At 42.6% G+C, this 26,866-nt stretch overlaps 1 long non-coding RNA gene across 1 annotated transcript; it reads left to right on the top strand.

The window, feature by feature from the left end:
- The first annotated feature begins 13,064 nt into the window (after window positions 1-13,064).
- LOC131088992 (uncharacterized) lies at window positions 13,065-15,876 on the top strand. The gene is made up of 4 exons (XR_009115204.1): window positions 13,065-13,169; window positions 13,281-13,425; window positions 14,467-14,577; window positions 15,443-15,876. It is a non-coding gene; the product is annotated as an uncharacterized LOC131088992 (long non-coding RNA).
- The last annotated feature ends 10,990 nt before the right edge of the window (window positions 15,877-26,866 follow it).

Here is a 26,866-nt window from a genome sequence, read left to right as displayed (position 1 = left end):
CGCCCGGACCCCGCGGGGCGTGGCCTGGGGAACATCTGGGCGTGACGTAAGCGCGGGGCCGCAGCCCGCGCCAGCAGGTGGGCGGCGCGCGCGGGGGGCAGCGCCCGGCGGCGGGAGCAGGCGCGCGATTGGCTGGCTGCGCGCGCGGCCGGCACCCTCCGCCCCCGGCGCGGCCGCAGCGCGCAGGGCGGCGCGCGCGGACCCCTCCGCCGGCGCCGGGCGCGGCCGGGAAGCTCCCGCGCCTTGGGCCGCCTCCCGCGCGCGCTCTGACGGACGCGAGCGATTCGGGAACAGCCGTGTTAGAGCGGCGCTGCGAGGGACAATTTAACAGGCGCTGAACTTTACAAGATGAAAACGTGGTGAAGTTGGAACTGGCTCAAGTGACAGGAAGAAGTGAGGCTGCACGGTTTGGTCCGCAGCTCCACAGATGGAGCTCGCGTGTGGATTTTAATGGATTGTGACAGGTTTAATTAACTGCCAGGGAACACACTTAGAATCACCTTCCTGTCACAACTCTAGCACTCCGCAGCCTCGGAATTATTTAAAAGTACAAACGCTAATAACTTGGGTTTCATAATTATGCTCTGCTTGTAAAAAATACAGCTCGACCAGTTTTATAGAGATTAATGCCTGAATCAAGGAGTTGTATGTGTAATTTACCGAGAAGAAGAAATGCATCTGAATGGAGATCTGAAAGCACTTGTGACACCTATTGCCTTTTGCTGGACCATGTTTCTCCAGAGTAATTCCTATAAAATTCATGTCTTTAGCAAAGACTTTTTTTTCTCTGAGACAAGAGATGATCAGAGAAGGGCTGCTTTGGAAGTCCTTCTCTCTGGAGGAAAAGTTTTGTGGAGTTTGAGGCAGTGTGAGTGGAAGTGAACATTTGTTCCAGAAACCCAAACAGTTTTGCTGCTAGGTTGAGCAAAAAGTTGGTTTCATACATGTGAGAATACCACATTCAGGAGTAAAGACTTCTTATGTTACCAGTGTGCTTTGTGAAAAAATGGAATTTATGTCCCCATGCAGCACTGCCCCTCAGGGCCAGGTTCATGGCATAACCAGCCACAGTGCCCCCATGTCTGCTCAGAACACGGCAGCCTGTGGTGCAGTCTCTGTAGCAAAGAGAGAAATAAGGTACACCCAGAGCAGGAGGATGTGGTTTAATGCTGAATTGAGACAGAACATTTTGATGCAACCATACCGTACTATACCATTTGTTCTGAGCAGATCTGCAGGAAATGTTAATACATTTCCAAATAAAAAGGCTGAGTTTGGGACTTAACTGTTAGATGAAAAAGGAATTATGTGGAAAATATCATTAAAAGAAATATTACTTGTGCTTAAGCTCAGCCTCCTTCTTGAGAGAGAAGAATTGCTTAAGCAGACCTACCTGGAGGTTCTTTAGTAGTAGACTCTGAGAAGAAACCCTGCAGCTCTTTCAGCGTGAGAAGAAACAGGGGCCATTTTCAGAGAAATGAGGAAAGGGCAATATTTAAGCACAAGTTCTCAGTCTTAACTCTGGGATCAAGGACATCGATCAGAAAATGTATAGTAAAAGGGAGATCTGGACTATTCTGGTTGCCAACCACCAGCAGGCTCTGATGGGGGGTTCTAGAGGCTCCCTGCTATTCTCTGTGCCCTCAGCCCACACAACCTCCTCAGCGCCGCTGGGCCCCTCTCCTACCGCCTCTCCTCGACGCTCTCTCACCCCGTCGCGCGCTGTTCGGGTCGAGATCTTTCCCGCTGTGCAGCAGTAGCTTTCCTGGGGTCGGAAGGGCCGGTGTGGCCGGTCCCCGGCCGGACACAAGCGCTGCCACAGGCGGCAGAGAACTCGCAGCCCTCAGGGGTTCACGCCCTCAGCGCGGCCCTCACCGCCTGCCCGCCGGCAGAGACGAGAGCTGTGATTGGTTGCCCCGGCCCCCTCGGGGCGGGCCGGCCAATGGGGAAGGCCCTTGTGAGGTGCGAGGCTGCCCTCGTCCAGGTGCTCGCGCGGCTCGCCCCGTGCGGGCGGCGGTGTGTCCGTGGGGCCGGGGGCGCTGCGCGAGACAATCCGCTGCTGTTGGTGGCGTGGGCGGGCAGAACCCGGCTCGCCCCGTGCCTGCCTTCTCTGGGCAGCGGAGAGCGGCGCAGCGTCGTGTGCACGGCAAGGCCCGACGGCAGAGGCGGCTGTGAGCGGGCCATGGCTGCTACAGCTGGTGGCCGGGAGAGGGGTGGGCCGTCTTTTTCAGGAGATCTGCTGAGTTCAGGCCTTGTCCAGACAGCAGCTGCTGTTGTGTCGGAGTGAGTGCCTTTGAAGTAAAACCAGCGGCTGTATCAAGTTCCCCACGGTCCGTGGCCTCTCCCGTTGTTCTGCTGGTGTGTGCTGGGGTTAGTACCGGGCTGGGAACGTGGCACAGCGGCGTTCGGGGCGGGAACTGGGGGAAGGAGGTTTGCTTGGGTGAGAACTTGTTCCTTCTTTGGTTGGGTGAGCCCTATGAGCTGCCTTCTTCATTTGGGAAAGAGTAGTGTTATGAAGGTTGCTTTTAATAGAAAGGCTTTGAAATACAAAAGAAAAGTTAATGGTATTCAGTAGATGGAGTTCGTATATTGCTCTCTCTTAAATCATAGCTATGAACAAAAGTGCACTTCTGACTTTCTTATAGCGCACTAGAAGTAAAAAAAAAAAAAGTAATGTCTTGCACGCAGTTAGTGTGACAGTCACTATCGCTGCATGTGTAACAGGAGGGTGTGCAGTAAGTGTATTTGTCACCTAGACATATTTCCATCCGCCCTGTGGGACCAGCTTTGGCTTCAGTGCAGGACTGCAAATCTCAAATGCAGCTGTGGGAACCAACAGTAGTAAATAACCTCCCTGTAAGTAGCAGGGGTAGGGGGGTCTGTCTGCTTTGCAGGGAACCTCAGTTGTTACATGAGATCCCTAGAACAAAAACAATTTGTGGAAAATCACTAGACAGAATACTGTGGCCATTGATCAACTCCTTCTTATAATGATATATATTAGTTCATGGATAATTTTTGCATGTTATTTTTTCTGATTGACTGGAAAAGTGAATTCCGTAAGTACACAGTAAATCTTGAATTCACCTGTGTTGAACATCTTATACCTGACTTGTTCTTACCAAAGAAGGTGAATTTTGAAACTGAGATTACAAAAAAAGTAATAAAAATAGATCCTACCTTCTTATTTTATTTTCTTACTTCAGTATATTATTGATGTGTTCTTAACACAGACTAAGGTGAGAATTTTTCCCTCTGTTATGGCACTATTTTTCTATCCTCTCAAGAAATACAGCCTGTTTTTTGGCAGAGGTTTTTAACATTTATTGCTTTCTTATTACATCAGTTAGAGTTTTGTTTAGCTACAAGTGCATAGTAGCAGAATAATTTTACATGGAATCCACCCTGTTGTGCCCTTCCCAAAATAGCTTATTGTTTTAATTTACAGGAATAAGGAACTCTAAAGTGCTTTGTGAAATGAAAATACTTTTATGGACTCTGTTAACAGGAACTTTAAACAGAATAAAGTCCTTCTACAAATGCCAGACTGATGGCATGGCCAAAATAAAGAAATAATTGAGCTCTAGCAACATTTTTTATAACTGGTGCAAAAACTGTTATTACAATTAAAAGTTTACTGTAAACCAAATAATAGTCAAAGACTGCAACATGCAAAATTGGGCTGTCTGAAGGAAGAATTTTATGAGTGGGAAATATGAGGAATTTTATCTGAGAGAAATTAGTTTACTATTTTGAAGAACATGGTAAGATCTAAACATGCAGTTTATTTATATTTATTTTATTTATTTATAGTAGTAGATATTTCATCCGCACTTTGCCTGCATGAGTTTGCTCAGTAATTTTTTCTCTTTTCATACACTTCTGTTTTAGATCCAGTGAGTAAGATGCAAGAAGTGTAAGCTACCTGAGTTCTGTGGACTTCAGGGAAGTAACATTATTTTATATCCTCTCAGGAAGCTCTGTTTGAGAACAGGGAAAGGAAAAGGCCGCATAGCTGCTCTCCCTGTTTCAGTTCCTACAAAGCATCTGTAAGATGAAAAGACATAGTTTCATTTTATTTTGTGTATGTAAACAGTTCCTTTTCCAATAAAGCAGAAGAAACAAGGAAAAAAGGAAACGGAAAATACCAGTTATCTCTGCCTTTGTTCTTGCAGTACTTGTAGCCACAATCCTATACTTTGACAGAATCTATCAGTCTGTAACTGATGCTTTCCTTACTGGTTTCATGGTTTTAGGGGGGCTCTGGAAAGAAAAGGGAATAAAAGGGGAATTATAAAGCCTATGGCCTGCAGCTTTCTCAAAGATAAGCTTGCGTAACACTCTGTTTTGTTGGTATCAGGTTAATAATAATTCAGAAGGGCAGAAGATAGGAAGAGAAGGAGGCAATGAACAGGTTTTTGCCACAAGTGAGCCACACTCTCCCCTGAATGCTTGCCCAGAGTTGTTTTTACCAGGCATCCTGCTGTCTCAGTAAAAGAATGAGTATCAGATGTTTAGCCTCATCTTCAGAATCCCTTTAGCTCATTTGAATTTGGACACATCACTGTGTTACATCACATAATTGCTTGAATGTGTATCAACATTAATAAGTCTCCAGTTGTTAAAGACTTGGTAAAATAATAAAAGTGCTCTAGTGGCTTACATTTAGCAGTACTTTTGCAGAAGGTGGAGGTAAGGCTTAAATATTAAAAAAGTCAGGAAGCCATGTTTACCTGTAAGTCAGCAACTTTGGCATTTCAGAAACTCAGCAAGAAGCTTTGGAGGGCTGAGAAAGCACTGTAAGCTCTAGTGAAAGCAGTGTGCTCTGTCACTGACCTCCCTGGACTGGCTGTGACAGTAATCCAAAATGCCAAAATATTGCCCATTGTGATGTTATAAGTAATGATTGCACACAAAATGGGAGAAGGTATTGGCATGGCAGCGATAATAGTATAATTAGGAAAGTAAACTGAAAGAAAAAAAATACCACATTTAAGATGTATTTGGATACTTTCAGAACATAAAAGAGATGGTGTTCTCTGGTTTGTTCTATGATTGTGTTCACAGTAGTTTGTGCTATTGTGTGTACTGTGGAAAAGTGAGTTTAATATAAATGTAAATACAATCTTGCATTGAGCAGTGATTGAAAGGTTTATTTTTTTTAGCTGTTCATTTCTGCAGTAGGAGACTGAAGTGACCAGTATGGCAATGTAAGGGACAGGGAAATGGAGAGTCCCAACTGGGCTCCCTTCCTTCCACTGGTATGAGGAAATTGGTATTCACTGGGTAATGTTTTATATTTGTTGAAAATGCTGAAACCTGAGAAACAAAAGGAAGTGCATTTGTTGCTCAGTGCTTAGTCCTTTTCTGTCACAAAGCATGAAATAATAGTTTAGAAGTGAGCAACAATGACATTGTATGCAAACAGAATCAATTTTAATGGATTTTTTTGAGAGAACACAATGACGTTATCCACAGAATCATCAAAGTCACTGTGTGTGCAAATAATGCATGTGAGTTTCTAAGTGGCAACATTGACTGGGTACTGTGGGGTGCCTTACATGCTCATAAGGTTCTGTGGCTTCTGGGCATTACCCCCTTCCATACTGGAAAGCCCAGAGGCAGAAGTCAAGCACTCCTTTGTGAGTAGCAAACTGAAATTTTGGTAGCTGAAATTCAGTTTCTGCTTCAGCTGTCAGACATTGCACTGATCTCAGCAGATCACAGTAGACACCTGCAATTGCTATGCTCATGGCATTCTTTCTTACAGACAACCTCTGAGACAGCTGTGATCAAAAAAATGTCATGTATGAGACTGTAAAAGTTTATTTCTTTAGTTTCTTTCAGCCAGGAAGCAGGAGAAGAGGACTTCAAGGTGCTAGTGCTGTTTCTTGCAACAACAATGAGCTGGTCATCATCAAATCTGACAGTGATCAACATCCCTAAATACACCAAGCAGGCCTGCTCCATGGTGTGCCTGACCTCTGCAGCTGGGGCACGAGATTCTTGGTTCATTTCCAGATACAGACCTGCTTTTCTGCTGTGGTGAGACCTCTGAAGTGGTGACCCACAGCTAAACATTCAGGATTTTTGCTGTTGATTTCCTTTTTTATCTTTTTTTACCTTTCTATCTTTAATTTCCATAAGGTTGCTGTTCATCCTGCCTTACAGAAGAGCAATTCATTGGGAGCCAAGCTGTAGGTAAGTGGTCTGAAACACACTGTGAAAAAACTTCCAGGTGAAGGAGTTATGTTTGATGGCCAGTGGTTCTGAGATATCTAATCATAAATCAGCAACTGCACCAGTAAAAGACCTAACTGTTGATGTAAAATCTTAAGAATACTGGGAATTGCAAATTTCCTGCCATAAGAAAATCACAGAACTTCAAAGTATGACATGAAGTTCTGTGTCTGTTATGTGGTGAGGAATATGGTCAGAAAAAGACAAGAACTTACTTTAAATGCAACATCAAGTTGAATAAAGCTTACCAAAGAAAAGAATATTCAAGTTAAGGTACAGCAAATATGGGAAGGTAAAACATAAAATAATTACTACTTCTGTTTTCATTCTGTAACCAGACTTCTGTCAGGTTTTGCCAGCTATGAAGCAGAAATGATAAAGTTAGAAGCCACAGTTAATCTGTGGATTAAATCCAGTGGAAGTGACTGTGATTGAGCATAGTCACTTCCACTTAGTTTAATCCACAGAATCATTACTTTGAGCTTGGTTTAATTAGTTTCAGTGTTGGTTTTGGTCTTTTGTTATTTGCCCATTTATTATTTCTGTTTCTTCACTTCTTTGTGCTTTTTGCAATGTGTGAATATTACGTGTTGTCACTTCTGCTAAGCTTCTTTTCATTCAAAAGCACAGAAAACACCAGCATGTCATCAGGAAGTGCTCAGATGAGTGAATTGATCCAGTAGCTTATTCAGTAAAAGTTGCATAACATTCATTCATGTTCATGCTTGCAAGTCAGCAGTGACTCACAGGTGAAAACACCACTGCAAAATATTGCAAAAAATGCTGGATATTTTTGCAATATGCCTTCTGAGGCAGATATTATAATGTCAGATGAGTAATATGTTAAGCCTATTGGGGTAGTCAATGCTCAAAAATCAGAATTTATATTTGCAGAATCATCACAAAAAGGATGTTTGGGTACAGTTGATTAGTAATGCTTGCTATTGGGTAGTTGGTATGTTTGTGTGAGACTGCAAACTGAATTTGGAATTGGGAGTTCTGTCAGTTTTTCTTCTGCCTCTCAGCTGAGCCACTGCAAAGAACAAAAGAAAGTCTTTCAGACAGCATTATGAGGTGATGAAACTCTGTGTATTTCTGGGTGGCTGTGCATCCCAGTGGAGCCTATGTGAGTAAGAAAATGGCTGCATTCCATGGCAAAATGTTATTTATAATCTGAATCTGGACATAAATGTGAGAGTGTAATGGAGATTCAAGAGCAGTTGATTATGTGATGAGGCTGATGAGAGCTTAGCAAAGTAGCTACAAATTATACATAAAAGAACCTCTGCTTAACCTTTTTCTTTTAAGGAGACCCTACAGATGCCTAAAATCCAGATACTTTGATGGAGATAGAATGAGTTACCCCATAATAATTCATAGATGCCCAAACTTAATGCATGTGGGAAGGTAATCTAAACTAGAAAAAGGCACTCTTAAGTCCAACCAAGCAATTTTCTTGTAGAATGAGAGCTGGGATACCTTTGGGTTTTGAGAATCTGATCCTTGCATTTTCAGAAATGCCCAGGCACAAGTTTTTCTGACACCCTAAAAGCAAATACTTTTTACCAGCATAGTTTATACCAATAAATGGACTAAGTGGTAGACACTCAATTTAGATATGACATTTGTCATATGCAGACCGACTTTAGCGAGGTCTTTTGGGGTTTTTTTCAGGAACACTAGGTGACAGTGACATCATTTAACATGACTGTTCTCCTCTCCTGAGTCACTTCCTGATGTTGAAGATAGATCATATCTCTATAGCAGAGGACAGTTGCAGAAAAATGTCATCAAACTACAAAAAGGGCTCAGTTTGCAAAGTGAAGTACAGAAATGACCACATACATAACTAAGTGCTGTGCAGAAGCTTAGTTATTTCCAGGAAAGCCAGGCAAGCAGGGACAGCTATGCATGTCATTTGGCACAGAAGCAGGAGCTGTACCAGCTGGTGCTCTGGGAGCTGGCCCACAAGTGTCCCCATCGTCCAGTATGTCCCTGCAAAGCCATATCAATGCTCTCCATTTCTGAGAGTACTGGGCTCAAAGACATATTGAAAAGTGGGCTCCTTTAGTGTAGTTTTGGAGACCTTTGACATCAATTTTGTAAATTCTGGGTGTGGTTTCCTCTTTTTGAGCTAAGAGTAGTTTAGTTTACTACCTGAAAATTTGTTCTGAAGCAGGCCTATGTGCTCCATTGAGCTATGTAATTCCCTTTGAGCTCTAAGAAATATGTCTTTCCCAGAAAGCATTACCCGAGTTCAATGTGCAGTGCCCTTCACTCAGCACTGGTGAGGCTGCCCTGCTGCACCTCCAATATTGTATCCAGTTTTTGGGCCCCTTGCTACAGGAAGAACCTTAAGGTACTGGAGTGAGTCCAGAGAATGGCAACAGAGCTGGGGAAGGGTCTGGAGCACAAGTCTGATGAGGAGCAGCTGGGGGTGTGTAGTTTTCCATGTGGGGAGAAAGAGGTTTGGGGTGACCTTACTGCCCTCTACAATTCCCTGAAAGGAGGGTGTAGCCAGGTGTCAGCCTCCCAAATAACAAGTGAAAGGACAAGAGAAAATGGCCTCGAGTCACAGTAGGGGAGGTTCAGACTGGATATTAGGAAAAATGTCCTCACTGAAAGGGTTATTAGACATTGGAACAGGCTGCCCAGGGAGTTAAGTCACCACCTCTAGAGGAATTTAAAAGATGTGTTGATGTGACACTTAGGGAAATTATTAAATGGTGGGCTTGACAGTGCTGGATTAAAGACTGGACTGGATGATCTTAAAGGTCTTTTCCAGCCTAGGTGATTCTATGACTCGTACACTGACCCACATGCTGTAGACATCTGAAATCATCTAATGTACTTCATGAAAGGCTTACCATATCAGTAATTATCTCACTAGCTCAGAGAGCTATCTCACTTAAATAGGCTTTTTCAGGATCAGGAGTGATTTTTCATGGTAATGGTTTTCCCTAGGAGTTATCCTAAATCTCCAGCATTTGTCATTCAATCTGATCATCCCACATTTGAGGAAGAGAATGGGCCATCTTTCTGCAAAGTCAGATTTACCAAATAGCTTCTTGGTGCAGATGGCTATGTACAGTAAAGGTGAGCTCTAAAACTGCTTCCTCTCATTGCTTAAATGACTGGTGAGATTGTTACTGTAGTTTTTGTAAATCTTCAGAGTCCTTAGAATACAATCCTGGATTTTATGTGACTGAAATCAAAGGTACCTGGATTGTAACACTTCAGACTTAGCATCAGCAATTAAAGCAAATATATTGGAATTATAGAAAATCTGGATCTCATTAGACTACAGAGGAACCAGTGCAGTCACCACATCATTTTTGCTAAAGGAAAAACATAAAAATCCAGAGCCAAATTTCTGGAGTCTCCTTTGCATGATCCTGCTTTCACTTAGTTGGTTACTGTAGGTTTTTTGTTATGGAAGCCAGGCTCACTCAATTCCATGTCTGTTTTCTACTTAACACATTTTCATCTTGTTGTGTGAGTTAAAGTGATAAAAACAAGTAATGTTGTAGATGTCCTTTGAAAAGAGGTAAGTGGCTAGAGGATGGGTCCCTATCTGTGATGGGAAGCTGCAGCCTTTGGGGTATAGGTTATCCCATGCTGATTAGCCTAGGAAATAGTTTTTCTTAAATTTGTCTGCCTGCAGAACTATTTGCTTATTCTTGAGCTGCCTGTGGTTTTATCACAAACATGGTTTGCTGTTCAGCACTGTTCACACGTTGTCCTGGGGAATTCTAGCTATGCAGGTGGTTTGCAGACAGGTGACTGAAAATTTGCCTTTTGTCTTATTGGTTAGTTTTCCAATTCATGCAGTAGTTCCATTTTCTGAATATAACTGCCATAGGAGACTAGAGTCTCTCACTGGTTTTGCTTTCAAACCAGAACAGAGTGGTAATAAGAGATGGGGGAGAAGAATACAAATACTTTATACAATTAATTCAGTGTTACACAGTCAGAGCCATGCATCTGAACATCTGATTCAATTACAGACTTGAAACTGAGAATGTGATACCTATTTATCTTGTCTTGTATCCCTCACTAGGTACTTGCTACTTACTGCTACCTGCTCTGGGGACAGGAGGAAAAAGGACAGATCATACATCCATTACATACTACAATACTCAAACAATAATCTCCCAAATCCTTCACTTTGAGTGCCATTTTCTGCTCCTTATCTCTGAGCGCTGCTCTGTTACAGGTACTCTCAGGTCTTCATTTACTTTTTTACTCCTTCCCTTGCTGAAGTGCACTCCTGCTGGCTTGTCTGCACTCATCTGACTGCCAGTCACATCTGCTCCTGGTGAAGCAGGAGCTCCTTGTCACAGATGACAAGAGCACAACTCCTCATGACCAAGTGGCCTGAAATGCATTGCACAAAGCTGCTGTACTGACTGGCAGCCCCTCTCATAATGTCTTATCCTCCTCTCCTGAATAGATGTGCCACTTGTCAGAACCTGCTAAGAATTGCCTGCTCTCACTTGCAGCACAAGGAACAAAATGCATCACAACCCATAGGTACAAAGTTGATCAGAAATCACAGTTCTTGTTTTTGTTTCTCTTTTGTCTATGAATCCTACAAAGAATGTGAAAAAATTAGAATCATTCCCTGTAACCCTCTGTTAATCTAGAATATAAGCTATTTCCGAAAATAGCTGACAATTTGAGGGTTTAATCTCAGTGGAAATCCCAAGATATTATGTCAAAAGGGAAGGTAAATAATTACTTTGTTTTTTAAATTTTTACCCTCTATACAAAAAAGAAAGGCAGGCCAAATTATGTAGCCCTTGTGCTCCCAGCCTTCCTAAAGGGCAATGAATGGAGGACCACAGACTCAAAGACTCTGCATTCACATATGTCTTACTACAGAAGCAAGGACTCAAAAGGCTGTCAGTTTCTAGCAAACATATTCAAAACCAGCACAAGACTACCCAATAATCCACATAATACAGAAATGCAGCAAGATAGCAAGTTTTGTCCCACACCACTCACTTCTTTATTCATTTCAACATTTTAATGTTGGTTTCCTAAAACACTTCTGGGGATTGTCATGGCAACCAGAACAACAAATGATTCCTCTTCTGCTGCCCTGAGAAATTATCCTTTTCCCCTCACTGATGGCTACCAGCTAAATTAAGTAATGGGCAGAAGGCTGATAAAAATCAAAGACATTTGTTCCACCTTTCCAAGCCCTTGACTCACCTCCTCCTCTCGCTGCAGGTAAGCCAAGCACCAGATGCTCTCCCTTTTCTCTTAGCCAAGAGCCCTGCTCTGAAAGGAGCAAGCCTTATTCCACTCCAGCACTTACACAACCAACCTTCTTCACTTGTCTCCTTGGAAAACTAAACCTCTTCTTCCTATGTTCCACGCCCAAGTCTTTAGGAGACAAATGTTTTCCACTGCCTTCTCTCCTGTCTGTCTCTCAGCCTCACTTAGCATCTGCTGAATGGGGACACACCTGAGTCTCCTGCTTTTTTTAGTGGCAAGATCTGTAGCAGATGGGACTTTCCCCCAGACAACAACTACTACCAGCACTGCACTGCTCACAGCATCAGAAGTCCCAGGCTTCCTGGAAGACAAGACCCCTTGAAGAACTTTTCTGAAGAGCCTGAAATCTCTGTTATCAGAGAATTAAACAGGTAGTCTTAGTTGATGGGTTACTTGTGGATAATCTATATAACAGATGCAACAGAATGCTGAAACTCCACTGTGCTAATTGTTCCTCTTCTGTCTCTGTCTGACCCGCAGCCACAGCTGGTTTCCACCAGCTTGCTGGAAAGATGCACTTCTGCAAATACTTAATCAGATCTAAATTAAATTGAGTTATGGCAGAAGGGCAAGAGGGGTGTTAAAAAGAAATTGGAGAATTAAAGAAAGATGAGCCTATTCTAGCAGGAAATGAGAGAGATGAGATTCTTCTAGCAGTTTCCCCCCTGAATACAAAACTGCAGGACTTTCCTATTCTTAATACTGCATAAACCATTCACACAAGGAAATATTCCCACAATGTAAGTGCAGTCTTTGCTTAAGCAAAATTTACAGTCAAGCTTTCACAGCCTTCCCTCTCTTGGTTATCAGAGCATCTTTATTTACTACATGGAACATACTAATTAAGAGTGTGATGTTTTATTGCTCAAATCTTCTCTGAGACATCATCCATAGGCTTTGTCTGTAATTGTGCCATTTACTTCCTGCAGTGTATTACATCCCTAGAAATGTGCAGGAACAGTGTGTGTGCAGAATACAATGGACACTTTGTACAGCACAGCTAATTCTTTGGGTTACAAGCAATGAGCTCCAGGGTTGGGAAGGGCCCCCTTGGAACCCTGTATCCTTGCCCCATGGTTCACTCAGATTAAGAATGCTTTTTGTGTTTTTAATTATGTCATTCACTACTTACATAAAGTCCTTCCAGTAATCTTGACAAAAGATGGTGCATAGTCCATAACATATATGATGTATCTCCTGAAGACAGTGTTGAGAAATTCAGAGAGGGTTTCCAAATGCAGAATACTGTTTGGACTCAGTATCTCAAAGTGACTCTGCTGCTGCTATTGTCCTTTACATGCTAAGCCTTCTCCTCCCCCTTTGTTTCCTCCTTGTTTGAATTTATTTGCCTTAGTTTTTCTTATTAAATATTTCTTTTCTCTGGATGTTCTCTATTTGAGCTGCACCCATGCAGTGCAGCAGCACCAGCTCTACTCCCTGCCTGCGTGAGGACTCTAAGGTCCTGCTTCAGAAAAATATTTTGGTGGACCTTAAGGACAGAATTAGGCAGCCCTTATTGAATACAGCTCTTTCCAAAACAGGGGCGCTGGCTCGAGCGCAGCTTCAAGGAAAAAAGCCAGACCTGAGAGGTAAAAAGGCCTCCCTGGTGGCAGGCAGAAGACTTGGAAAGCAGAATCCCAATCAAGGTGAGCACCTGGTGGACTCCTTCCTGTCCAAAGGAAACCACAACTCACCTGCCCTTTCACTAAGGGTCAGCTGCTGTTAACTGCCTCATTGTGTTGCTTCCTCATTTGCAGGTTTCTCACCTGGGCAATCCCCTAGCCCAAAGAAAATCTGTTGTTTAGAGATGAGCTGTAGAGTCAAGACTCTCTTTGTGCAGCTACTTTGAAATACACAGGCATCTTCTTCACTTCTGTGGGTTCTGTGAGCTCCAGCTAGACGGTGAGTGCTCTGGCTCACAGCACTGTAATGTACACATTACACTTTTCACCCAAACAATGGCATCAAGTGTATTATTTAATACTTGCACTATAGAATCAGTAAAGCATTTCCATATGTTGTTAAGTATCGTCATATTCCAATCTGAACTGTCTGTATGGGATTATTTCTGAAAGGTATTGCAAGTTACAACATTGAAACACAAAGAATGAAAATAAAATTTACCTTACTTGTTAAATGAATGTTTATAATTTACAAACAAGTGCTGTCATGGTACTATACTAATTACTTCAAGAAGTAATTAAGCCTCCATCCTTATTTTGTCTGTACAAGATTTCTATTGCAAGCCTCAGCCTTCATAGTACACCTGAAAAATGAGACAGTTATGGGAGAAGGACACAAACATGTATAAAGTAACTGAATGAGATTATATCATGATGTTATTTCTCTTATTCTGAGATACAGTAGGGCAATTCTGCACTATGGAATAAATACACTGTTATCAGAAAGGCCCAGTTGGTTCCCCAAAAAGCATCCTACTCACTGAAGGCGTTTATTATGAATTTTTTAATATCTAGGTTTCTTAGAAAATGCATGACATCATGTCCCTCACCCACTGTGCTTTGTTCAGCACTTATGCTATGCAAAATCATGAAAAACTGTTAAACAGTCAGCCCTACCCCGTGGCGTTTTGCTGTCACCACTGTGGAACAAGCAGTCCCTTGTTCTGGGCTGTTGTTGACCACAGTCATGGCTCAGATGAGCCCTGGTGTGCTCAGCTGGACAGAGCAGCACTGGCAGCTGTGGCACAAACACACACAATTAGGCAGCACCTGCCATGCACAGCACTCATAAGCCTCATTCAGAACTCGAAGCTGCCCCCTGATAGATAAGGAGGCTGTTAAAAACAGAGTAACTATGCTGGAGAGAGCACTACAAATTAGACAAGCAACTGTTGCATTGCCTGGATATTATTAGTGAAGCACAGTATACTCCAGAAATTAAATGTTGTGTTACTAAGGGGAAATCTCCTATTCCTCCCAGGTACAGGCAGGACTCCAGAGATGCTGTGGCTTCTGCTGCAGGTGTTCAACAGCAGGAAGATAAGAGGGGGTTTAAGAAGTGCTACTCACAGATTGCACCAAACAAGCTAAGGTGGTTACTTTTATACTGTTATCTTTTATAGCATGTGCTATTGAGAGTGTGATACCTGAAGCTGAGGGCTTGTTTAAGGAGGAGCCAAAAACTTTGGCCAAAGTCTCGGCATTTTGATAAAACAGGAGTCCTCAGCTGGCAGTGCTGTGACAGGAAGGGTAGCAAGTGGCCCGGTTGCAGAGGCCCAGGATGGCTGCTGGAGGCATATGAGGGGTATTGCTGGAAAGGGAAAACTGCCTTAAAATCCCCATCAGTACCTGGAGGACGGCCAGTGTCTACTGAAATTGGTGAATAAAGTAGGCAGTCACAATTGTAGTCAAGCCTGGATGAAGACTGTACTTGCCAAGGCCTTAAAGTACAGAAATCTTCTTTGGCCACCCCTGCCCCAAAGCCCATCAAAAGGCTGTGGATTGTGTTTTCCCTGTGTTTACTACTACATGCAGTTTAGTCTAATGCTGGCGTTGGAGAACTGTAGCAGGCATTCCAGGTGGTTTGAAGTAAGTGGTATCCATGGCTTGGGAAAGGAGTGCATTTCAATCTCAGTCAGGTTTCTTTGTTTCTCATGGATCAGCACTAATGGTGCTACAGTTCATCCTCATGCAAGTGTGGGTTCTCCAAAAGTACTAATCTATACATCCCCACCACTTCTGAGTCGGTGCAGTGAAACTGTGCACCAAACCCGTTGTCTAATTGTTTATCTACTCCTGGTTTCTAAAGCTGAGACAGTGAATAGAGGCAATTCTTCTAGCTCTGGCTTCATGCCTCACAGCAAATATGTAATTCCTGCCATTTACTTCAGTTTTACTCTTGGCTGAAATTTGAATGTACAGCACAGGGTTATTTCACATTTCTTTTTCTCCCACAGGCTGGTGTAATTACAGAGGATCACCCTCACCAATTGGATAATTTTTGTGCACTGAGTGGTGGAAGTGTGCAAGTTCGTTGCATGCATGGTGCTCACATCTCATCTGTGGATGAGCTGTGGGCAATGAGAATTGTTCCCTCCTAGTAAAGGCTGAACTGGTGCTGTTTTTGGGAGTAGAGGGGCACTATGTTCTGTGTGTCTTCCATTCCAGACACTATAATACAGTGGTGGATTTAGTGAATCTGACCCTTGAAAGCCTGGGGGCAGTTGCATGTCCAGAGACTTTTGTTTGGCCAGAAGGTGCTTGGGATTAAAATTGTTCTAGGATTTGGAATGTGATCCTTCTCTGCAATCTGAAATATAGAAGCACAAGTGAAAGAAGACCTGTTCAACCATGCCATGTTTTCTTTTTTACTGCCAAGAACTAGATGTGCTGCTGAATCTCAGGTTTACCATCCCACTCTATGGTTTGAAGGTAAGCAGATCTTAACCTCTGAAGAGCTTGTATAACACTCAGGTAGAAGGAATTTCTGGGAGTCTCCCTTGTTACATTTGCTGTTTATTTCTAGTTGGGAGTATCAAGCAGAAATGTTCTGAGGCCATGTTGCACATTTGCCCCATTTGCCCCAGTACATATCACCACATGTGGTTCACTGATCGTTCAGCTACATATGGCACATGTGTTCCTTTCCAGATGCCTCGCACCTAAGTGTTCTCTTTCCAAGGAGGATAATTCTCAAGATTATTCAGCATATCAAAGTGATAAGACAAGCTCATCTCAACCCCTGAAAAAGAACTAGGGCAAAGAGATTTTGTTGATTTCTGGCCCTCTCCATTCCCCTCAAGTCAAGCCATTTATCCTCCAGCATAACATCTTAATGGTAAAGGATGCTAACTAGTATGAGACTTGATGGTTTCCACTGAGAGAAGGTTTCAAAATTCCATTATCTTAGTCAGAATTTTCTAAATAGATTCTAGCTGCTGTCCATTTTGGGCCATGTAGAGGGATAGAATATAAGAAAATAAAGATAGTGTAGAAAGTAATCTTACCCCTAAGGAGTTGCAGCTGGGCCAATTATCAAAGCTTAGCAACAGGCCTGCCTTTAACAGGCCACAGCTGAAGCAATGAGAAGAAGATGCTATAAAAGAGTGGGGTGGCTGCTTGAGAGGGGCACTGGAGTCAGCTGGCTCCTTTGTGGAGGGGAAAGAGTCAGGGCTCTGAGGAGCTGCCCCACGAGAAACACCAAGAAGGTTTGGAACCTTTGTGATAAGGAGACAACAGTATGGAACCCTGCAATAAGATACAACAGGGCCACATGTTTGTGTCTACCAGGCTTGTGAATACAAATGTTAGAATAAGCAGTTATTTCTGCTTGACTCTAAGATCATACCCATAAGTACTTGTAAATACACCTAGTAGAAAGCTTTTGAGAGACAGTGTATTTTTAGACAATGTATTTGCTAGTAGCCGGAGTTTTTGGAGGAGTGGAAAGTAATGAGGTGGAAGTGGTTACCAGACTTTTGAACTGCAGACTATACAGATATAAGAAAGTTATTTCAGTATCAGTTATATCCTGAGGTGACTTTCAGTCTTTTTATTTCAGTAGTCAGGGATCAGTGCTGTGGGAGGCAGACACTAGACGCAGTAACACTTGTTTTTCTGTTCTTGTGGTTACTCTTTAGGGTTAGGCAATGCTTATTTCCTGGCATAATTGCTCAACAACTTTCCTTTCAGAACTGTCAACACATGCTAATAGGTGTTTGAGGAACTGCTGCGATAGTATGTACTGGTTACACTGTTGGTTTCTTAAGTTCAGTGACTTGTATGTTGTAGGTTAAAGAACCTCAAGAATGTCACTGTAAAATGTATACAAACTCAGCTGTGTAGTTTAGTCTTGCTGTTTAAGCATGCACTGTACTTAGTACTCGGAACAGTCTGCTGCACTGTTGCATTAAAGGTAAAGATTTGTGAATTAATAACTTTCATAGTTTCAAACCCAGTGAGGCTTCTTCCAGCCTTGCTTTTCCTTAAAACACAAGGCTGGGGGGTGACTGGATGAGGTAGCATGTTATGTCCCTGCAGAACAAAAGCATATCTTGTTCGAATACTTTCATGTAAAAGCTATCAGACTTGCTTGCATAAAGGCAGACTTGAAGCCAGTCTCTGTCTTTCAAGGGCCACCAGACTCTGCACTCCACATAAACAGTGAAATGTTTGTGTCTGTCACTGTCTCCTACTACACTAGTGGTTTTTCATTCACTTCATGATCAAATCCAAGTTTTCTCTCTCTGCATGAAGTGCTGCCTCAGTAAACAGCACTGGCAAAACCCACACTGACTTAAATGAGGCGAAAATTTTCAAGTTTTGTGTTTTTTTTTCAAAGCCCTCATATGCTTGTTGCAGCCTGTATCAAAGACCTCTTCCCGTATCTTTGCCTCCTAGATTCCTCATCTATTTTTAAATCTTATGTTCTTTCCTGCATCTATTTTAACTCTGTTACTGTACTATTTAACGCCTGTGGGATATGGAGCTTGTGGGAAAGAAATGGCGTATTACAAAAAAATTACATTGGTTAATCTACATACTCCTCCAAGGGTTTCATGGCACAGGACATGCAGAAACCCTGATTAGGTACTATGCATTTGTTAGTCAGCAGCTGTAATATGAGCTGATGAAGAAATACTTACTAAGGGTGTCATACTGTGTCTGTCTGATCTCTCTGCCTGGATTAATGCCTAAGCAAAATATGTAGTTTAATGCCTATGATTCAGGGTTTACCCACAACTCCGAAATGTTTTCCTAATAGGACATGCAGTAGTTTGGACTTGTTATGGGAATTCTTTTCCCTCAGGAGTATCAGTCTGTGCAGTGTCCCTATGCTGTGAAAAGTAAATAATGTTCAAGCCTTGGATCTCTTAAATGTATTTTGTACTACAGATCCCCCAGGGATTCCCATGAACTTGTGTTATCTAAACTGCTTGAACTTGTGTTACCTTCTGTTTCTCCTTGATTCACTTTGTCCCAAGTCCCAAAGAAGGCTGGAGAAGTGTTTAATAAGATTAATTCAGACTTTGGAGAAACAAGACTGGAAACAAAAAGTTGCATTTAAAGCAATTAAATTCTATTTTAAATTTAGCAACTAGATAGCTCTCTAGTGGCTTAACCTCTGCTATGCATAGATGACGTGCATAAGATGACATATCTCATCTTTGGGAGCTGGAAATAAGAATTCATGGCAAAAAAGTCTTCCAAGTGTTTACGAGAGCTCCAAGGGACATTTAACTTTTCTTTAGGATTTTGGGGCACAAGTATGAATTATGTTGATGTGGGGTTTCCTGTATTGCAAACAGTGATTCCTTCCTAGCCATTGCCTATTTAGCCCGGCAGTGCATTAACACAGCCAGAGGTTTCTGTATAAGTTGTTCTGCCCAGCTGCTTCCATGGAGGTGTGTTCCAGTGCCAGGGGGTAGCTGCTGGAGGTTGTTGTGCCCATCCTTACTGCAGGCTCTATCACTAATGCTTTGGTGCAGTTCAGGAAAGTGCAGCCAACCCTCCTGCACTGGGTGAAAACCATTCCAATTCTAGTTTTAGATATTCAATTTCCATTATAAATTACTTTAATATTGGAAGACTAACAGGCTGCTTTGGTCCAAACCTGCACAAGTTAAATTTTCAACAACTCTTGCATTCAGCAACACCTTACAGTGTCTCAGGGGTTGTTTTCAGAACGGTCAAAATTATTTCCTTCTTAAGGAACATTTTAAAAAGCATATAAGTTTGTTCATAGACGTATCTTGTCTGTTACGTTACTTGAATCTAGGAAATGTGCCACTGAGATAATAAAGCCCCAGTGAAGTTCATATGTGCCATGTTTGCTTTTCTGAGTAAAGCCAGTAAGATGCCAGATCTCCTGTGTGGCCTTTGGCAAGCCTTTAATCTCAAGTATATCAAAACTTTCCAGTCCTTTTGGACTTTTTATTTTGGATGCTGAGTTGGAGGCTGCTAAATCAAGTACAAAACTTTCTGGACTTCCAGCTGGACCTGAGGCGGTCTGCAAAGCCAGTGCTTAGCTTATCCAAAACTGCACAGTCTGAAACTAAAGAACAGTCTGGCAAATGCTGGGTTTTTCAGCCCGACCTCCACAGCCTCACTTACAACAGCAGGGTCGCACCACCACTTCTAATCCTGCTGCCATAGGATCCCAGGCCATAACGAGAGCTGAGCTCTGTTCGGCAGAGAGACTTCTGAGCTTGATATTACTGCAATACAGGCTGCTGCTTATAGATGCCAAAAAGCTGAAGAACAAAGAATATTGTGCACATTCCTTAATACTATATGGAATTAAATTCTCTGCTATATTTTAGTTCAATGTCAGCCATTTCCTATCAATTTAACAGACTCCAAATAGCTCATGCAGCTAATTTATTTAAATATATGATATTTAAGTATGTGATATACACATCTTTTTTTTCCTCACTAAATTGTCTCAACACCATTCCTGTTGACCTCCCATTAAAAGTTTTCTTCCATGGTTCCTATTAACTTTAGTATTGTCTGTCTGTTGAAAAATATTTATTTTCTTCTAGAAATACTGAATGCTTTTTGCCAGTCATAACACCTCCTCTCTATCCTGTTATTTTTTGTTTTCCTTCTCTTTTAAAGATTTTTCACCTCTTTTTCTGTTACCATTGCATGTTTATACCCATGTGACTAAAGTTTAGTAATGAAAATACCATGTTACCCCCAAGTAGGAAGGTTAGTTTATCTCTGTATTTGTTTGGAACAAGTAGATTCTTTTGGTTTTTGACTTGATTGAGACTTCCTTTCTCAGCAGTATGTCTGTTTGCTGTTGGGTTCACCATGAATATGTAATTTAACTGCATATAAATCTCCACTCTGGGAACTGTGGTGCATTATTTTCAGCATGCTGGAGATTAAACTTTGGTGATGCCTCTGAAAAGTATGTATGTAATTTCAAAACCAAAAGAATCACATTAGTTGAATTAGATGTTCCTCGTGCAACATCTCAATGAAAACAAGAGTAATTCAGTGGCTGGAAAAAATAACAGCATAACCTTTATGGCAAATGTTTACATGCTTTGCACAATACTGTGTTCTGTGTTTTGATGAAGCATTGTTCATAACTTGGCAAAGACCTCTTGAAGACTGTTGGCCAGAAAAACAACAGTTTTGAAAACTTCCACATTAAACGTGTATAAATCCAGACAGACCCAACTATAATTCTCTTCTTGTTTGTAGAGGCTTAACTAAATTAGCTCCTGTACATCCACCATCCCAGCCCTGTGGGATTTCACTTCACATTGGTGCAAAGGTGCAGATTCATTAAAAATGGTAACAGAGCATTCCAGCTCATGTGTACATGGCTGTATGGCATAGAAAACTGGAAAATCAAAGGTATTAGTTCCAGGTGTGGTTGACTAAATTTACCGTACCTTGCCAGAAAATCACATGCACTAAATAAACTTACCAAAATATATTGTCTGCCATAAGGGTATTCTGGCAAGTGGGTGTAGGGAGCAGAACATCATGTTTGCCTCTAATTCTGAAGTGTGTTTTAACACTTGGTGAATGAAGAGTTTGGTTTGTAGAAAAATCATTGTATTGGTAAATCTCCTGTGATTGTGCCACCATGCAGTGTAGCTGGTCAGCTAAACACTTAAAAGGCTGTGAGATGACAATAATTACAGCAGCAGTTGTAAACTGTCTATCTGTGTGCATCTTTATTGTAACCACATGATGTAAAACACAAAGGGCAGCATGATTTAACTGTAATGTGATTATTTCTTTTCTTCCTGCATAGAAATTTCAATGTGACAAATAATCCCAAACCCATAAAAAATGAGAGTATGTATGTATCTCTGTGTGGCCAAGGAGGGGGAGATAAAGAGCTGTTGGTATAGAATTGGGTCTACTCCCTTCAGATGGATCAAAACAGGCAAGTTCAGGTTTCTGTCTGTGACAGGCATCATGATAGCAGCAAGAAAATGGAGTAAAAGGTAGCATAATTACTACAGAAAAATTAGGATGAGAGTTTTATTGCTGTTCTGATTAAGTTAATTTCTCAGAATGTTAGCAGTAATCCTGCTAGTAGTACAATAGCCAAGCAATCCTGATGCAAGAGGCAGATTTCCAGCTGGTTGGCACATGGAGTTCATTCTGTTCTTATTTTGACTTCTACACATGATTGGGCTTGAGTGACCAGAAAGAAGAAGAGCAGTCAGCAGCTTATGTCAAAGTGCTGTGTGCAGGCCACTAAGTGAGGATGTAGAGAAACACAAATGTTGCTGACTACAATATAAATTTAGTCATCTTGCAAAGTTCAAGGTTGACTTAATTCAGGAAGGCAAAGGGCCAAGCCAGTAGTTTCTGTTTAAGCCCTAAAGATTGAATGTAGTGTAGCAAGTTTTGTGGCTTGTTGACAGTGAGGGAGAGGTGGAAATCAGCAATTAATGTTGTTTCCTGGTAAGTGAGTTGCACAGCCAAGTATAACTCTGTAGTCCCTTTCATGGAATATGGATTCCAGCCCTCAGTGACCTTCTGGTGAAATTATTGCTGAAATGCAGATTCAGACATTAGGAGCGTGTTAGATGCTTGCTGTTTTGCAGGTAGGGCCTGATAAGATCAAAGTCCTGTCTGGTAAGGTTTTTGCCTTGGTTAGAGCATGTGTTTTGCGTTCAGAAGATACAGGGTAATGTCTTTCTGATCTTAGCAGAAGCTGAGGCTTTGAAGGTCATTGTTTGGGTTATCCCAACATTTTAAATTACCTTACGTAGGGATCACATAAGAGGGGCAGGCTCCCTCTTCAGCCACTTTCTTCCCGACAAAACTGTCTCCCTGTGAAATGGAAATTTCCACTCCTGATGTACGTACCTTACTGCAAGTGGTATTCTGTCAGTCAGGACTAACTCTAGGCAAGTTTAGGCAGAAGTACTGGTGCAGGACAGGTTAAACCTCAGAAACCTTTCCTTCTTGGTCTTCAGAAACCTTCTCTTCTACATTTCCTGCTGTTAAAAATGAGGGAGTATGCGAAACGTGGATGATTTTGATATCTGGCATATCCTTGTTTACTAGGCTCAATCTCAAGGATTGCCTGGAATTTGACGTTAAAGCCACAGAGCGGGAGGACCCAGAGGAGGAGCAGTCGGGGCAGGGGGGCCGCGGGGGAGGTGAGGCCGCGCTGGTACCGAGGGGCGGCGGCACAGGAGGGCCCGGCCGGCCTTGCCCGCTTAAGCGGCGGCACAGGAGGGCCCGGCCGGCCTTGCCCGTTTAAGCGGCGGCCGCCGCTGTCCTCGCGTGCCCCGGCGGGCCCCGCCCGCGCCGCGCTATTCATAGAGAGCGGGGGCGGGGCTGTGGCGACACGCGAGAGCGAGCCCGGCCCGGGGCCGCGTGTGTGTCCCTTCCTTCTGCCTGCGGGGAGCCGCGTGTGTGCCCCTGCTCCCTGCCGGGGAATGCTGTGTGTGCCCCTTTTCCTTGCGGGGGAACAGCGTGTGTGCCCCTTCTCCCTGCCGGGGAATGCTGTGTGTGCCCCTTCTCCCCGCCGGGGAATGCTGTGTGTGCCCCTTTTCCTTGCGGGGGAACAGCGTGTGTGCCCCTTCTCCCTGCCGGGGAATGCTGTGTGTGCCCCTTCTCCCTGCCGGGGAATGCTGTGTGTGCCCCTTTTCCTTGCGGGGGAACAGCGTGTGTGCCCCTTCTCCCTGCCGGGGAATGCTGTGTGTGCCCCTTTTCCTTGCGGGGAAACAGCGTGGGTATGCCCCTTCCCCCTGTAGGGGCGCACTGTCTGTCTGCCTTTCCCCGGGGGGAACAGTGCGTGTGCCCCTTTTCCCTGCGGGAGAACAGCGCTGTGTGGGCGCCTTTCCCGGGGGCAAATAGCGTGGGTGCCCTTTCTCCCTGTGCGTGCCCCTTGTCCCTGCGGGGAAAGGGCGGCGCGTCCCTCCCTGCTGCACAGCCCCGAGGCTTGCGCGGCTCCCGCTGAGGAGAGGAAGGCGAGCCAACAGCACTGCTCCACAGCTAAGGTTTCTGCCCTGTCCCTTGTCCCCTGAGGACAGAACACTTGTCTTCTTCCCTTCCCCCGCGTTTCTTTCTCCTGGGGGTTTGGCACAGGAATCTCCACCTGTTCTAACTGCAAATGCTGGATTTTCCCCTTCTTTCTGGTCAGTAGGAAACATGTAAGGAAAAGGCCGACGTGTGCTCCCACGCTCTGAGCTGTGGAGAAAGGAATGGAATGCTTCCCTTTTGCAGAGGGATATCATTTACTACAGACACACTGTACTTTGTAAAACCAGTGAAGAGCCTTCATCTCACTGTAGAGGCTGTGTAACTGTGTAATGTATTTGTATATCCCCTGTAATCAAAGAGAAAAAGAGGCTGTGCTGAATGAGACATAGGAATTGCCATACTGGATCAGTATCCTGTGTGAATGCAGCCAGAAAAAAAACAACACTGTTGAGGAAGGGAACGTGCATCTCCTTTTTTTTTTTTTTTTTTTTTTAACTCAAAAAATACTGCTCTATGTTGCTGAATATTGCAAAAATTACTTTGATAGTTTGCATGCACCTTGGAACCTTAATTTCTATTTGCTTTTTATTTCTATACAATGATAAATACTCCTGTTAGTAATTTAAAAATGGCATTATTTCACTCTAAATCCACTGGAGTATGGCAACAGTTTCCCTTCCCACACGTTTTTTTTTGTATTGCCACTGTTTTTAACAAAGGATAAATCTAGTCAGAAACACTCTATCTCTGTCAGTAGTAGAGATGGAGGAGCAGGCATCCACATATGATGCTTTCAATTTTGCACCTTTCCTACAAGTCTTAATCTGAAAAGCAGCAGGTTATTACCACTTTATGGAACAGCTTCCCTCCTCCTTTACCCTGGAGCACAACTGGATGCACCCAGCCCTTTGGCAGGAGTGGTATCTCACTGATCAGCAACTGCCCGAGTGTGACAGGCATTGAAAATAAGGCCAATTGCTTTAATGCCTCTGCCAGCAAAGCCGTGTAAGAGCAAATGAGAATGAGTCACTGAGTTGGAGTGGGTTAGGAGAATCTGAGACACTCATTTTATAGGTTTCCCTGGGTATTAGGGGATTTTCTCGCTTTTCAGCACAAATGTTGTGTTCCTTCCCATTCCCTTTGCTATCACCTCCTTTAATATCAAACAAATCAACCAGTGGCAGAGAGAGAGTTTACCTAGGAGGTATCTAGGGTGAAGAGAGCAAAAGTAATCTCTTAAGTGCAGGAACGCCCTCAGCACTTTAAACCTCAGCATTAGAACAGGAGTCTCAAGTGTGCATTTGTAATGCTTTTGCCCTTTGCTCTTCAGAGGATTGATTTGCTCCACAAATACTTTATGAACCTCTTGAGACTGTGGCACCATGTTGTTCTTCAAAAGTGTCCACTAGTTAATTCCCACTGGATTAGAGCATGAGCTTCTGTCGCAACATGTTAAATAACCATAAGCAAATGCTGTCTTCATAAATACAGGTCTGTGTGATTGTAGAATCACACAAAAACAGTTGAGACAGGAAAAAAAGATCAATCTTCTATGAAAATAGTGAGAGGGTTGAGTGCCCTGTGCATTCTGAAATGGACAAACAAAATTAGTAAATCATTCAAGGGTAGCCTTGTTTGCATGCTATGTGTACTGGGGTGTCATATTTTCTTTGAATAGTTGACAAATTGAGCACAGCTGAATCAAATAAACTGAGGGCTATGTATCCACAGACCTTTATTTTGCTGGGTAGCAGAAGTCACTGCATTGAGGCTGGTCATCTCACTATGTTTCCAGAGGGGATTTTCCTGATAAAGTTTGTACTGTGGGGAATTTTGGTCTGGAGTTTATAGTCTGTTTGTTGTAAAGCTGAAATACAAATTGTATTTCTGAACATCAAAAGAACTTAACTGCTTAGAGCAGCTTCAGGTGTCAATAAGAATACCTGTGCTGTGGGCCTGATTCATCTGCTGGACCTCAGCTCTTTGCATATCCACGTTCTGCCTTTAGCTTTGCCCGAGTAACAACTTTCTTTCATGTAGCCTTGCTGCAAATCATTCTATTGGGGGCTTCAAAAGATGAGGCTTGGCTCACCTTGGCTTTTGCTTACTGTCTTTTCAGCATGTTCCTCATTTTGGCAGGGAGACAGGAGGTTTGGCATTTGGTAGACTTGGGCTGCTGAAGTTTTGTGGTGCCAAAGCTTCTCACAGAGACTGGCGTGTTAGTGGAGGCAACTCTGTGTGGATCATCAGCCAGGTACACGCTTGATGTCATCCTGCCATCACTCCAAAACACCAAAGAGAATTATCAGTGAACCTAACAGAGGAAACAGTAAACCAAATAATAATTCTTCAAAGGACAGCAATCTTCTGATGCTTTCAGAACTCAGTTTCAGCAGCTTACACTCTCACTTTTTGCTCTTGAACTAATTTTGTAATGGTTGCTTTTGGACTATTTGGCTGAGTATTATTATTTTTTGTACTATGGAAAATACTTTAGATGTCACTTAGTTCTGCAGCTTGTATAACAAGATGAGCCAGAGACATTGCTCAATTTTTTTTGTGTCATAATGGTAAGTCCTTAGTCAAGCAGTCCCACCGAATCTGATGGGAGTCATTTGGTAAGTTCATTTGTGTTGATCAAACTTTGATGCATATTTTACTGCAAATAATTGCCCTTTACAATGTGTTGCATTTGAAATTTACAATCTGAAGCTTTAGGGACTGAAGAAGTTTTTCAGAGTCATAGCTGAAAATATCCAATGGAAAAAACAAAAGAGAAGATTGTAGTTAGGAAAAAGGAGTAAGAGGTCAGAAGTTCACAGCTGATGGTAAAATGGGCCATATGTCCTTTTAATCCCCATCCAGAAGATAAGTAAAGATCTGTGTTAGACTCCTTTTCAAATGTGTTTTGAACCACAGAAGGAAGGCATACATTTAACAGTGTCTGTTAGTATTTAACCTTTTAGTATAGGTAAGAGAGAAATGGGGAAGAATTTTTATTTTAAGCTGGTTATACCAGTTAGGAAAGGTTGACTTGAAACTGTAGAATTGCTTTTGTTTTAGTATGTCTGAAACGGCAATAAGATTTGGACAGTTTCATGAACAAATGGCTTTTGAAATATCATATTTGTTCAAGAAAAATGCAAGTGATTTTGTTGAGACCCTTAGAAAAAAACCCCAAAACATCTGATGGAAGTGAATATGTGGACTGGAAAATCTCTGCCCATGTGCACTTTAAATAATCTGCCAAATATGCTCATTTTCCTTCTCTTGAAGATACAGTAATATTTAGTTCATTCTGACCAGTTGCATGTTCAAAATTCTATAGATAACACACAATCCTAAAAATATATATTGCAGTAAAGAATGGTGTATACCATTGTTTCCATCATGTTTTGCTTGTTAAA

This window comes from Melospiza georgiana, chromosome 13 (genome assembly GCF_028018845.1).
Source record: "Melospiza georgiana isolate bMelGeo1 chromosome 13, bMelGeo1.pri, whole genome shotgun sequence".
Taxonomy (NCBI): domain Eukaryota; kingdom Metazoa; phylum Chordata; class Aves; order Passeriformes; family Passerellidae; genus Melospiza; species Melospiza georgiana.
Note: the sequence above shows the minus strand (reverse complement) of the source record. Positions and strands in the feature narration are given on the sequence as shown.